Source organism: Helianthus annuus, chromosome 14 (genome assembly GCF_002127325.2).
Source record: "Helianthus annuus cultivar XRQ/B chromosome 14, HanXRQr2.0-SUNRISE, whole genome shotgun sequence".
Classification (NCBI taxonomy): Eukaryota; Viridiplantae; Streptophyta; class Magnoliopsida; order Asterales; family Asteraceae; genus Helianthus; species Helianthus annuus.
Genome location: NC_035446.2, coordinates 69,890,781 through 69,902,118, shown reverse-complemented (window position 1 = coordinate 69,902,118; position 11,338 = coordinate 69,890,781).

The following is an 11,338-nucleotide window of genomic DNA, read 5'->3' as shown; positions in this document are numbered from 1 at the left end:
TATTCGGTACATCCAGGGTCGGATAAAATGTACCACGACATCAGTACTACTTATTGGTGGCCTAGTATGAAGGCCCACATCGCCACCTATGTTGGCAAATGCTTAACCTGTGCGAGAGTCAAGGTTGAATATCAGAAACCAGCTGGTCTACTTCAGCAGCCCAAGATACCGCAGTGGAAATGGGAAGAAATTTCCATGGATTTCGTTACGGGCTTACCAAGATCCCAGCGTGGGAATGACACTATTTGGGTAATCGTTGATCGACTCACAAAGTCTGCTCACTTCTTGGCTATCAAAGAAACGGATAAGTTTTCTACCCTAGCAGACGTCTATCTTAAAGAAGTTGTTTCGAGGCACGGAGTGCCCACTTCCATTATTTCGGATCGCGATGCACGATTCACGTCAGAGCTTTGGCAAGCGATGCACAAATCCTTCGGCTCACGATTAGACATGAGCACAGCATATCACCCCCAGACGGATGGGCAGTCTGAGCGCACGATTCAAACTCTAGAAGACATGCTTCGAGCGTGTGTTATCGATTTCGGCAACGGCTGGGAAAAGCACCTCCCTTTAGTGGAGTTTTTCATACAATAACAGTTACCATACCAGCATTCAAGCCGCTCCATTCGAGGCATTGTACGGACGTAAATGCCGGTCACCTCTCTGTTGGGCAGAGGTGGGGGATAGTCAGATTACGGGTCCAGATATTGTGGTGGACGCCACAGAAAAGATAGCACAGATACGACAACGCATGGCGGCAGCACGCGACCGTCAGAAAGCCTACGCGGACAAGCGTAGAAAGCCATTGGAATTTGAGGTCGGGGACCGGGTTTTATTGAAAGTTTCACCCTGGAAGGGTGTGGTTCGGTTTGGTAAACGAGGCAAACTGAATCCGCGATACGTCGGACCATTCGAAATCTTAGAAAAGATTGGCAAAGTAGCCTACAGATTAAACCTACCAGCTGAACTCGGTGCAGTTCACAATGTATTTCATGTGTCGAATCTGAAGAAGTGCCTGTCGGATGAGACCCTTATAGTTCCTTTTAAGGAACTCACTATCGACGAGCGGTTGCAGTTCGTCGAAGAACCAGTTGAAATCACGGACCGGGATGTTAAGGTCCTCAAACACAAGAGAATCCCTCTTGTCCGAGTTCGTTGGAACTCCCAGCGTGGTCCAGAGTATACCTGGGAACGCGAAGATCAGATGAAAGAAAAGTATCCCTAGTTATTCGAAACCAATGCATCCACTTCTGAGGCTGAAGCTACTACTACTGAATTTCGGGACGAAATTCCAAATCAACGGGGGGATGATGTGACACCCCAGGAAAACCAGTGAACGATGTAACTTGCCTAGCTTCCTCAGTGAGTGCGTACCAAATTTCGGGACGAAATTTCTTTTAAGTTGGGGATAATGTGACAACTCGAGTTTCTGACTTTCATTTTCGCATTAAATGCGCGTTGACTTTGATTGTTTAGTTGTTTGGATTGTGGACTTGAAATTGTACGCGTTGTATTTTAATGAAACGTATTGTAGTTTTGCCTAAATGTGATTGTTTGCTGTGGTAGAAAATAATATTAGAATTATTATTTAAAACATTTAGTCTAGATCACGAAACATGACTTACAGTTCGAAGGATCTCGAAACATATCCTTCGATTCGAAAGATAACCTTAGGTTCGAAGGATCTCGAAACATACCCTTCGAGCAAAGATAGGATCCTTCGACATCTTTCGGCCAGAAGGACCACGAAACACATCCTTCGACCAAGGATTGTATGTTGAATGATATGAATCGTATAAAGATGATCTTGTAGTTGTATTGCATGATAATAAGTTTAAATCGATTCAATGATGCTTGTTATGTTACTGTGACGATGTATGCTCCGGATTGATAACTTGTTGATATATTAGTGAAATCGGGTTATTACGAAATCAGTTTACATGAGGTTGTTATGTCTTAATAGTAATCCGAATGAATATGGTTATTGTTCATGATTTTCGGTTAGGGTTCTTGAGATTAAATATATGAAACATGCTTGTTTGATCGGCTGTATGTTAATCGGGAAATTGGAAACCTGTTGATTGATAATTGTTATGTTTGGAAACAATGTAACAAATTCAGTAAATGTAGGAAACACGTAACTGATATTTACCGAAAGATGGTAGTTAGTCGAAACATAGTAGTGACCGAAAGATACTTGTCCTTCGAACCATAGGAGCTTTGACCGAAGGATAGCATTGACCGAAACATAATTAGGTTGACCGAAAGATGACAGTTTGGTCGAAAGATGGCATTGGTTCGAAACATAACATTCGGTCCGAAGGATAACTGTGATAACTGTTTGTCGAAAGATCACTAATGTACCGAAAGATAAGGGTGGATCGAAAGATATATAATTATGAACATATTTTGAATGTTGGAATGTATGTTTGATTTATTTGACATGCCATGCTTAGTGATGAATGTTAACATTGGTATTCGTGTGCACTAGCTGATGATTTGATGTGAAACAATACGTGTTGTGCCGATATGCAAACTGACTGTTATGTGAACATTAAATTGCATGCGTATCATTGCGAACATGAACTGATTTGTTATACGTGCATACAATAGGACGTGATTAATTACTTGTGAGTGCATAACCTAGCATACCGAGCAAACCAAGGTGAGTTCACACAGCCAAGGCATGGGTTCCCAGGGTGGGAATGGGTTGGATGATTGTTTGTGCATGCTTAAATGATACTTGTCGAACTGCCTTCGCACACACCCTGGTTGGTAAAGACTATGGTCGCGAACGAACTACTCAACTGCCTTCGCACACACCCTGGTCGGTAAAGACTATGGTCGCGAACTGATCAATTGCCTTCGCACACACCCTGGTCGGTAAAGACTACGGTCGCGAACTAACGAACCTAATCTTCGCACACATGCCTGTGAGGCCGCGATGGAACTGATACGATATGAAACTTAACTGAACGAACGCACTATTACCCAAACTAAACTATTAACTGTGAACTCGCTCAACTAGTTTGTTGATTATCTGCTGCATGCCTTGCAGGACCTTAGGTACATATTGGAGCTTGCACAAGGAAGGAGCAGGTCGTTGTGGGAATTGGATAGCGAACGTTAATTGAACTCATAACTACATTTGAGAATTTTATTACTATGCTTCCGCTATTTAAACAATGTTTGGTTTTGAAACATCAGTCATATCTTTATGAATTGTATTAACTACTTTTGATTATTAAATACTATGTTTGATATGATTGATGGCTTGATCCTGGTCATGTCACGCCTCCAAGCGGTGGTACTCCGCGTGTGGGATTTTGGGGGTGTGACATTTTCAGACTTTGCTTTTAAATCAACATCCACAGGTTTCAAATTTGAACACTTTCGTGCAAGATGTCCAATTTGATCACATTTGAAACATGTTCTTTTGGACACATCTTTAACCTGTGGTTGTTGCTTTTTCTTTTGAGCTAACAACTCGTCAATAGACTGTCGTCTAAATTTTAGTTCTTTCTCTTCTTTTGATGTTGTTCCATGAACAAAACTCATCTTTGCCTGATAATTTGGCACTTCATTTTTCTTCCAATTCTGTTTCTTTTTATAACCCAACCCAGCCTTCATGTTTTTCTTCTTGAAACCAGGTTTGTTATAAAAAGTTTTGTGACCTTTACCAGCAAACTTTAGAATATTAGATTTTTCAATTTCAACCATTTTGAAAACTTTATCAATCTTTTCTGAAATCACATTCTGAATCAGGAATACAATATCTAAGAACAATTTGTCCGATCCAATCATGGTATAAACCAATCCTTTTGAATCATCATTCCAATTTTTCTCGGATTTTTTCTTTTTCAGATATCCATCATGAAAATTACCTTCATTTTCATCTTGTGATTCAGACTTACCTGTATCAACCGACTGTTCTTTTAACACACTTTCAACGACTTTACCTACCACCTCTGAATCATGAGAATCATCAGATTTGGAATAGGTTACGTCAATGTTGTCTGGCAATTGATCAACCAGGTTGAAAGCTTTTTCGACCTTTTCTTCATCATAAAATGCAAACTTTTCCGGTGGTGGAACTTGATGAAACTCTAAGCCAATGCCTTTCTTGTTTTGCTCAGACTCACCATCTCCCGGTTTTATATTGATAATTCTTTCAAGGACATATGATGACACATGATAACTTTTTAACTTGTTGTTATCCTGTTCTAAATCAGCAATCTGTCGCTTTAATTTAGCAACATCCTCAATATATGAATTAACAACACCTTGTTTAATTTCATACATTCGTTTAAGCTCTTTAGTTGTTTCAGAAAGATAATTCATTCTTGATTGAGCATATTTCATTTCATCTTTTACTTTTTCATATGACTCTTTTGTAATATGATATGCCAATTTCATAGAGTCGTATTCTTTCTTCATTTCTTGACAAACATTTTCCTTTTGGTTACATTCTTCTGTCTTTTTCAAAACATTTTCTTTCAAAATCTCATTTTCCTTTTCTAACTTCTTACATTTTATTAAAGTTTTCATCATTTTCTTTTAAAACTTTTTCATTTTCTAACATTTCTTTGCATTTTTCTTTGAAAATGTTTTCAATTTTTGTAAATTCAAGATCTCTTGTTCTGATCTTTTCCTCTTTTTCAGTACAAGCACTGCACGTCTCCATGCATTTCTTGCACTGTTTAATCGGTTTTAAAATTTTAGAATCAGAGTTTACCTCAGTGATTGGCACTTCGGTGTTTTCAGCTTTCTCTGTCTGCTTCAGATAAGCAAGATTCTGCATTTCTTTAACACTAACTTCATCACCAACATCACCATCTTCCAAATTCTCATTCTCTCTTTCTGCCAAACTTTCATTTTTCTTCTCATCTTCTCCAATTTGCTGTTCTTCAGTAACAACTTTCTCAACTTCTTCATTCACTTCAACTTTTTCTTTCACTTCTTCAACATTCACAATTTTGATTTCTTTCACAACCTCAACTTCAGCATTTTCAGCTTTAACCTCTTCAGCAGCTTTCTTCAGATTGTTCACCATTTCTTCAACATTCTTCTTCATTCTCTCTCAATCCCTTTTTCTCAAGCACGATGTCATAACATATCTGATTTCCTTTTCATGCCTTTTTGCATATGTGTCATCTTTCAACACATTTCTATAGTATTCGGCTCTTAAAGGAATTATGAGAAAAACATCTTCAAAGATTATGTCTTTCTTTGGAGCAACTGGTTCACCTTCTCTGTTGTAGTAACACTCTCTCTTCTTATCCCATCTCCTGTTGCTGACAGCACTCTCGTAATCTTCTTGCATCTCATCCATTCTGTTCAAAACAATGTTTCTTTCACGATAAGTTTTCTCACTCAAAATCTCTTCTCGAGTTTTCTCTTTGATCTCTGCAGCAACATTTTCTTCTTTGCTTTCAGCTGTGTATTTGTCTTTGTTATCTTCTTTAATCTCAGTAACTAACACAAACTGTCTTTTCTCTGTCATAGCTCTTCCATGAGCTGTTTTTCGAATATTTTCCAATCGATCTCCTTCTGGACAAATCTCGCTCCAGTCAAAACCTTCATCATCTTGAATTACAAAACAAGCTCTTGATTTCTCTCTGGGTTTATCTTCGATCATTTTTGGCTCTTCTCTGTTTCGGTGGTAGATCGCCTTTCGGTAGTAATCATCATTGAACGGATGTTCATTTCCACCAATTGCAGAATTAGTGCATTCTCTCTTGAAGTGACCTTTCTGCTTACATTTGAAGCATGTCACTTTGGATTTATCAAATCCAAGCTTTGTTGATGCACCTCCAAGAGATTGTTTCCAGGTAATCTCCATATACCTCTGCGCTCTTCGGATGCAACTTGCTAAGCACCAACAGATGTCAATGAGTTCCATCTCTTCCGAAACAATCTGGTCATAGTCTTCTTTGGTCAATTCGGAGTTTCCAATTTTGCCAGCTACAAGACCTTCATATGATTCCAGAACAGATGCAAGGAAGCTCATTTGCTGCTTTGCTGCATTGATGCTCATTGCAGGAGAATTCTTCAGTTTGAGAGCAATGTTGCACAGAATCTCTTCAGCATCATCAGAACTTGCTTTTGAAGCCGATGAATGATAACCCGGATCATAACTTGATGAGCTTTTCTCGGGTTCTTTTGTTCTCTCACCACTGAATGCTGTGTTTGGAGAACTGACAACTTTCTCTGAAGGTAAACTTCCTTTGTAGTACAATCCAACATTCTGTTGATGAGAAGAACTGCTCATCTTGTTCTGTTTCTACAATTCAAGCTCTTGAGTTTCAATCTTTTCAGACAATTTGTCAAGAGAGATTGTTTCATACAAAGCATCATTTTTCAAAATAAAAACAAATGTTTGCCATTGATCAGCTCGTGGTAATGCTTCTATCACTTTGTCTATAAGTTCCTCTCTTGTTTTCACTATTTCAAATCTCTCAAGTTCAATTTTAAGATGACAGAACCTCTCAATCATTTGCCTCACAGTCTCTCCTTTTAAACTATCAAATAGATCGAATTCTTTTTTAAGCAATGCAATTTTGTTCTTTTTAATCTGTTTACCCCCCTCAGCTTTAGCACGTAAAGCTTCCCAAACAGATTTAGATGATCCATCATGATTAAGTAACGCAAAAATATCATTTCTGATTGCCGACTGGATCGACGCAATCATTCTCTGTTCGGCGGCAAATTCAGATTTATCTTCTCTGGTTAACTTCTTAAATGGAAATTCTTCGCCCTTATCATCTTTTGGCCATTCATATCCAAACTCTAAACAGAACTAGATCTCATGCGCATACGCTTTCGCCCAGTTGAGAAACCGTTCTTTCCACCAAGTATAATCCTCAATGCTTTCCAGAGTTGGTGGCTTTGAGTGTGTTCCATAGAAATTATCATGCTTGATGTTCTCATTGATTGCTTTCGTGATGGTTTTTGGTGTAACATTTGTAATCTCGGAAGATTCAGATGTGAACGCATTGAAAAATGTATTGTAGAATTCTTCAGCCATGATGTGAACCTAGACAAATAATCAAACAAACACAATAAGTCCAAATAATATCAAATAATCTGAAACAGACTGACACTTGGTTGACGAGAAATTATCTTGACATGAAATTTCACTTTTCAAGCGAAATAGGAAACTTAAGCGGAATGACTTTGTTTGACAACTCAAGCGAAATCACAAGTTGACCAGTTGAAGCGAAATCAGTTGTCTAACACTTCAAGCGGAATCAGTAAGACAACATCTTCAAGCGAAATCAGGTATTGATTTCAAGCGGAATACATTTGAAGCGGAATCTGATTGTTTTTCAAGCGAAATCTCTATTTCGAGCGGGATCAGATGCAAATTCCAAGCGGAATCAACATTTCAAGCGAAATCATGTTGATTTTTCAAGCGAAATATCTATGTTCGTTCAAGCGGAATCTGGTTTTCTGGATAAATTTGTCACTTTTAATCAGTATTTTGGTCACAAACTCTCAAGGCTTTGTTATTATACTGTTTTGCATGTTCGGTGAAAAATTCATTCCATTTTGACCATGAAATCTTGTCCAGTTTGAAAAAGAAGGTGTAGAAGTCAGAAAATAGATGAATTAAGCTAAACTCTTCTTCCTGAGCTCTGATACCACTTGTAGGATCGCTGTAAGGACCCGAACGAGTCTTTCAGAAGAGCTTTATATCCAATTTAAAGGCGGAATCAGTGAACTGGACGTAGAAACAGCTTGATACTCTTTAAGTTGTCTTTATTATTGATTATAACAACAATTACAACCTGGAAAAATTTTCGCAGCACCTCGTTACAAATTCTGAAGCCGTACCAAATGAAAATGAGAAGTACCCTATTTATACTAGGTGGGGTTTCGCTTGAAATGGTCAAGTCCATTTCAAGCGGAATCACTTAGTTCTGATTTCGCTTGAAATGGCACTTGATCATTTCAAGCGGAATCACTACCATTTCCCTTACAAACTGTTTCTCGAACCTCGGGCACTGAATATCCTATCCTATCTGATTACATGATACAAGACGAAGTCAACAGACATAGTGCACTAACATTAGGGTTTGATGAAGAAGTCTGGTTCGCCCACTGTGTTTGAGATCGACCAGACACACACACTAAGTGTGTGTTTGGTGTTAATTATCTATTTTAATCTTTCAAGTTTCATAGTTGATAATTTAAGCCCCTAAGTTTTATTTTACTATTAACTTAGGTGTTTTAACCTTGTTATTTGTCATCTCAAGACTATTAACTAACTGGGTTATGGATTTCCAGTTAGCTTGTCCTTGCTTATTTATTACTTTATTATCCTGATTTTAAATGTTATAAATTTCGGGGTGTCACACCGGGAGGTGATCCAACCCATACCAGTTAGCTTTATTTGACCTTAGGACCTTAGGAGAAGTTGATGAGACCGGGAGGAGATTCAACCTGTCTTTAGTCTTAGAGTGTCATATTATTAGACCCTGGTTCCATCATAGTTACCATTGCCGAGAGAAAACCGATAGTCACGAGTATGATTCCAAACCTGGGTAGTACTTTATCATCCTTGATTTCACCTTAGTAGCCTTCAGCCTGCGTCTAGGTAGTATAGTTCATCTTAGTTAATTCCTTTAGTTTAATTAGTTAAAACCCCAAAATCCAATCAAATCAAATAAACTAGTTAAGTAATTAGTTGAGTCAGAGTTTAGTTAGTGTCGCTAGTGTCTCGTGGGTTCGATACTCAGACTTCATTAGGCTTTACTACGTACGATAGGTACACTTGCCTGTCAGTGGTCTAGCATTTAGAGAGTCTTAGTTTATAAATTTAAAACTAGGGTGTCTGGATTAGGTTAATTTTTATTAGACCATAATTTGCACATCAGCTGACATCACCATGATAGTGACATATAACAATCCTAACAGAAAAGATTTCGCATATGTTGCAAACATATGTGCAAATCTAACATTTGTTCTAACTAGCTAACGACTGCTACAAAACAAATATTGTTGCATTGGGAAACCTTTATTTGGACTATCCTCTGCTGCTTTGATCCAAACATCTGTTTGGCCATACAGATGTTTGGTCTTCTTCAACAGGCTTTAGTCTTCAACAGATCTTGTTTTTCTTGAACAGTGGTTCCAAGGTTTTGATCAAATGTTTGCTTATCTTCAATAGATGTTCTGATTTAGGTGTTCTAGATTCACTGTCTTTGGGGATAAAATTATTTCATTCACTGTTTATTTCCTGATCTATGTGTCATGTTTTGGATTTTGAATATCATATGTTCTTTTGTAGGTTCAACAACTTTCCATTTTTCCTTCCTCTTTAGGCATTATTCTACAAATGTCTCTTCTTCTTCATGCCCTATAATGCCTAAAGGGGTGGTGTTGAGGGTGTTATCAAACCCTTTCACACTCTTATAATGCCCATTACGCATGGCCTTAGCCTAAGGGGCATTTTTCGCCATATCAGCATTATTACGCCCCTTTAAGAAATGTGTAATGGTTAATGCCCCTTAATGCCCATTTCATTCATTAATTTCCATTTCCTTTCTTCTATTTCGACATTATTTTAGAAATATTCCTCCCTCTTCCTGCCCCTATACTGCTCAAGGGGATGGTGTTAAGGGCGTTGTTAGACCGGTTTGCGACCCTAAAAAGTCAGTTAAGGTAGTTCATCTTCAAATACAAAGGCGGAATCAATGTAAATGAAGTTACACAGCTTTTCCTCTTTAATTCCTTCTCTATTGATGCTTTCTGAATTGATTTTGACAGAGTTTCGTTACCACAAGCATGACCTGATTTCGCTCCAAGTTACAAATGAGAATCACACACTAGGTATATATATGTAGACAGATTTCGCTCATATGGCAGTCCTTATGAGTGAAACCCCATGTGACATATCAGCGAAACTACCTGGAACCCTAAGAGCGAAACCCTAATCTGACCTAATAAGCGAAATCCCTAAATAAATGTACACATAAGCGAAATCTCATCATTAAACCCTAATTTGACTCTCAAGCTCCAATCTAACCTATTTTGACCTAAGACTTTGATACAAACGTAGTAAACAGACATCCCGTGCACCAACAGACTCCCCCTTGGATGTTGACGAAGTATTCGGCTCTGAGTCTTCAGTCTTGATCTTTTCTCCAACTCTCTGTCTTCACATCATAAGCATTCTATCTTCACGGGTTCATAATCATGTCCTGGCTCCATCTTCAGACTCCCCTTTGACTATTGATCCAGACTCCCCCTTTCACAGACTCCCCCTCTCAGTATGCTAGAATCTGAGGTCTTAATCTGGTTCAAGCTTTGACAATTTGCTTCCATGGGAATAATGAAGTCCAAAACCTGTGTCTCAAACATCAATCATCACAATCTATCTTTTCAATAGTAATCTCAAAATCTATCAGCTTTTAGAAATCCACTCAAGTATTCAAGTCCAAGTTAATGACCCTGATCACTTGATTAATCTTACCAAGTTCAACTTAATGACCTTGGTTGATCATTGACGAATCAAACTGATTTGAAAAACAACAATTTTCACATTTTCTGAAAATAACAAGTATCAAGTTAATGAACTTGTTTAATCTTGAAAATAACTCAAACTTCGACAAGATAAGCTCTCCTCATTCTTCGATCCAGAACCTCCTGTATTTGCTTCAACATCTGAGAATCCATCAATCAACTCTCTACTTTGGTTTGTCGGAAAATAAAGCAGAAATAAAATCTTTTTGAATTTTTATGAAGTTTCTAAACTACAAAATGAAATACATAAACTTAAATTGCAGAAAGTACACAATGTAAACTAATTACTATCTTATTTTTTATGAGCGTGTCAGGGAATCATATCAGTTATCAGACAAGTTATCAGTACCGTTAAGCTTTAATTCATACTCAGACTTAAACACTTCACCTCAATTGTCAATATACTGATCCATCTTAAATTCTCACACAAAGTTTAATCTATTCAGGATACGATTTAGATGTCTTATGAACTTAGCTTATTCATGTGTCCCACCTCTTGAATATACTCCCGTATCTAGAATCTCAAAATTCAGTCTTACAGATGAGTATACTACAATGATATCTGTAAATAAATTAGGTAATGCGAGGACTGAGGGATCTCAGGACGATACTTCCGTATGCGTAGAGAGATATCAGCTTCGACTTTTTAGTATGTCCCCTTTAGAGGATCTTTTAGCTACAACAGTAATGATTATCAATTTTATTGTCTAATCAGCTGAGGGCTTTATGCTATATTTCAAGCATTTGAGGAAAGTATTATCCAAGGACTAGGTCAGAACTTCCATTCAGCAGAAGTCCCGGAATAATACCC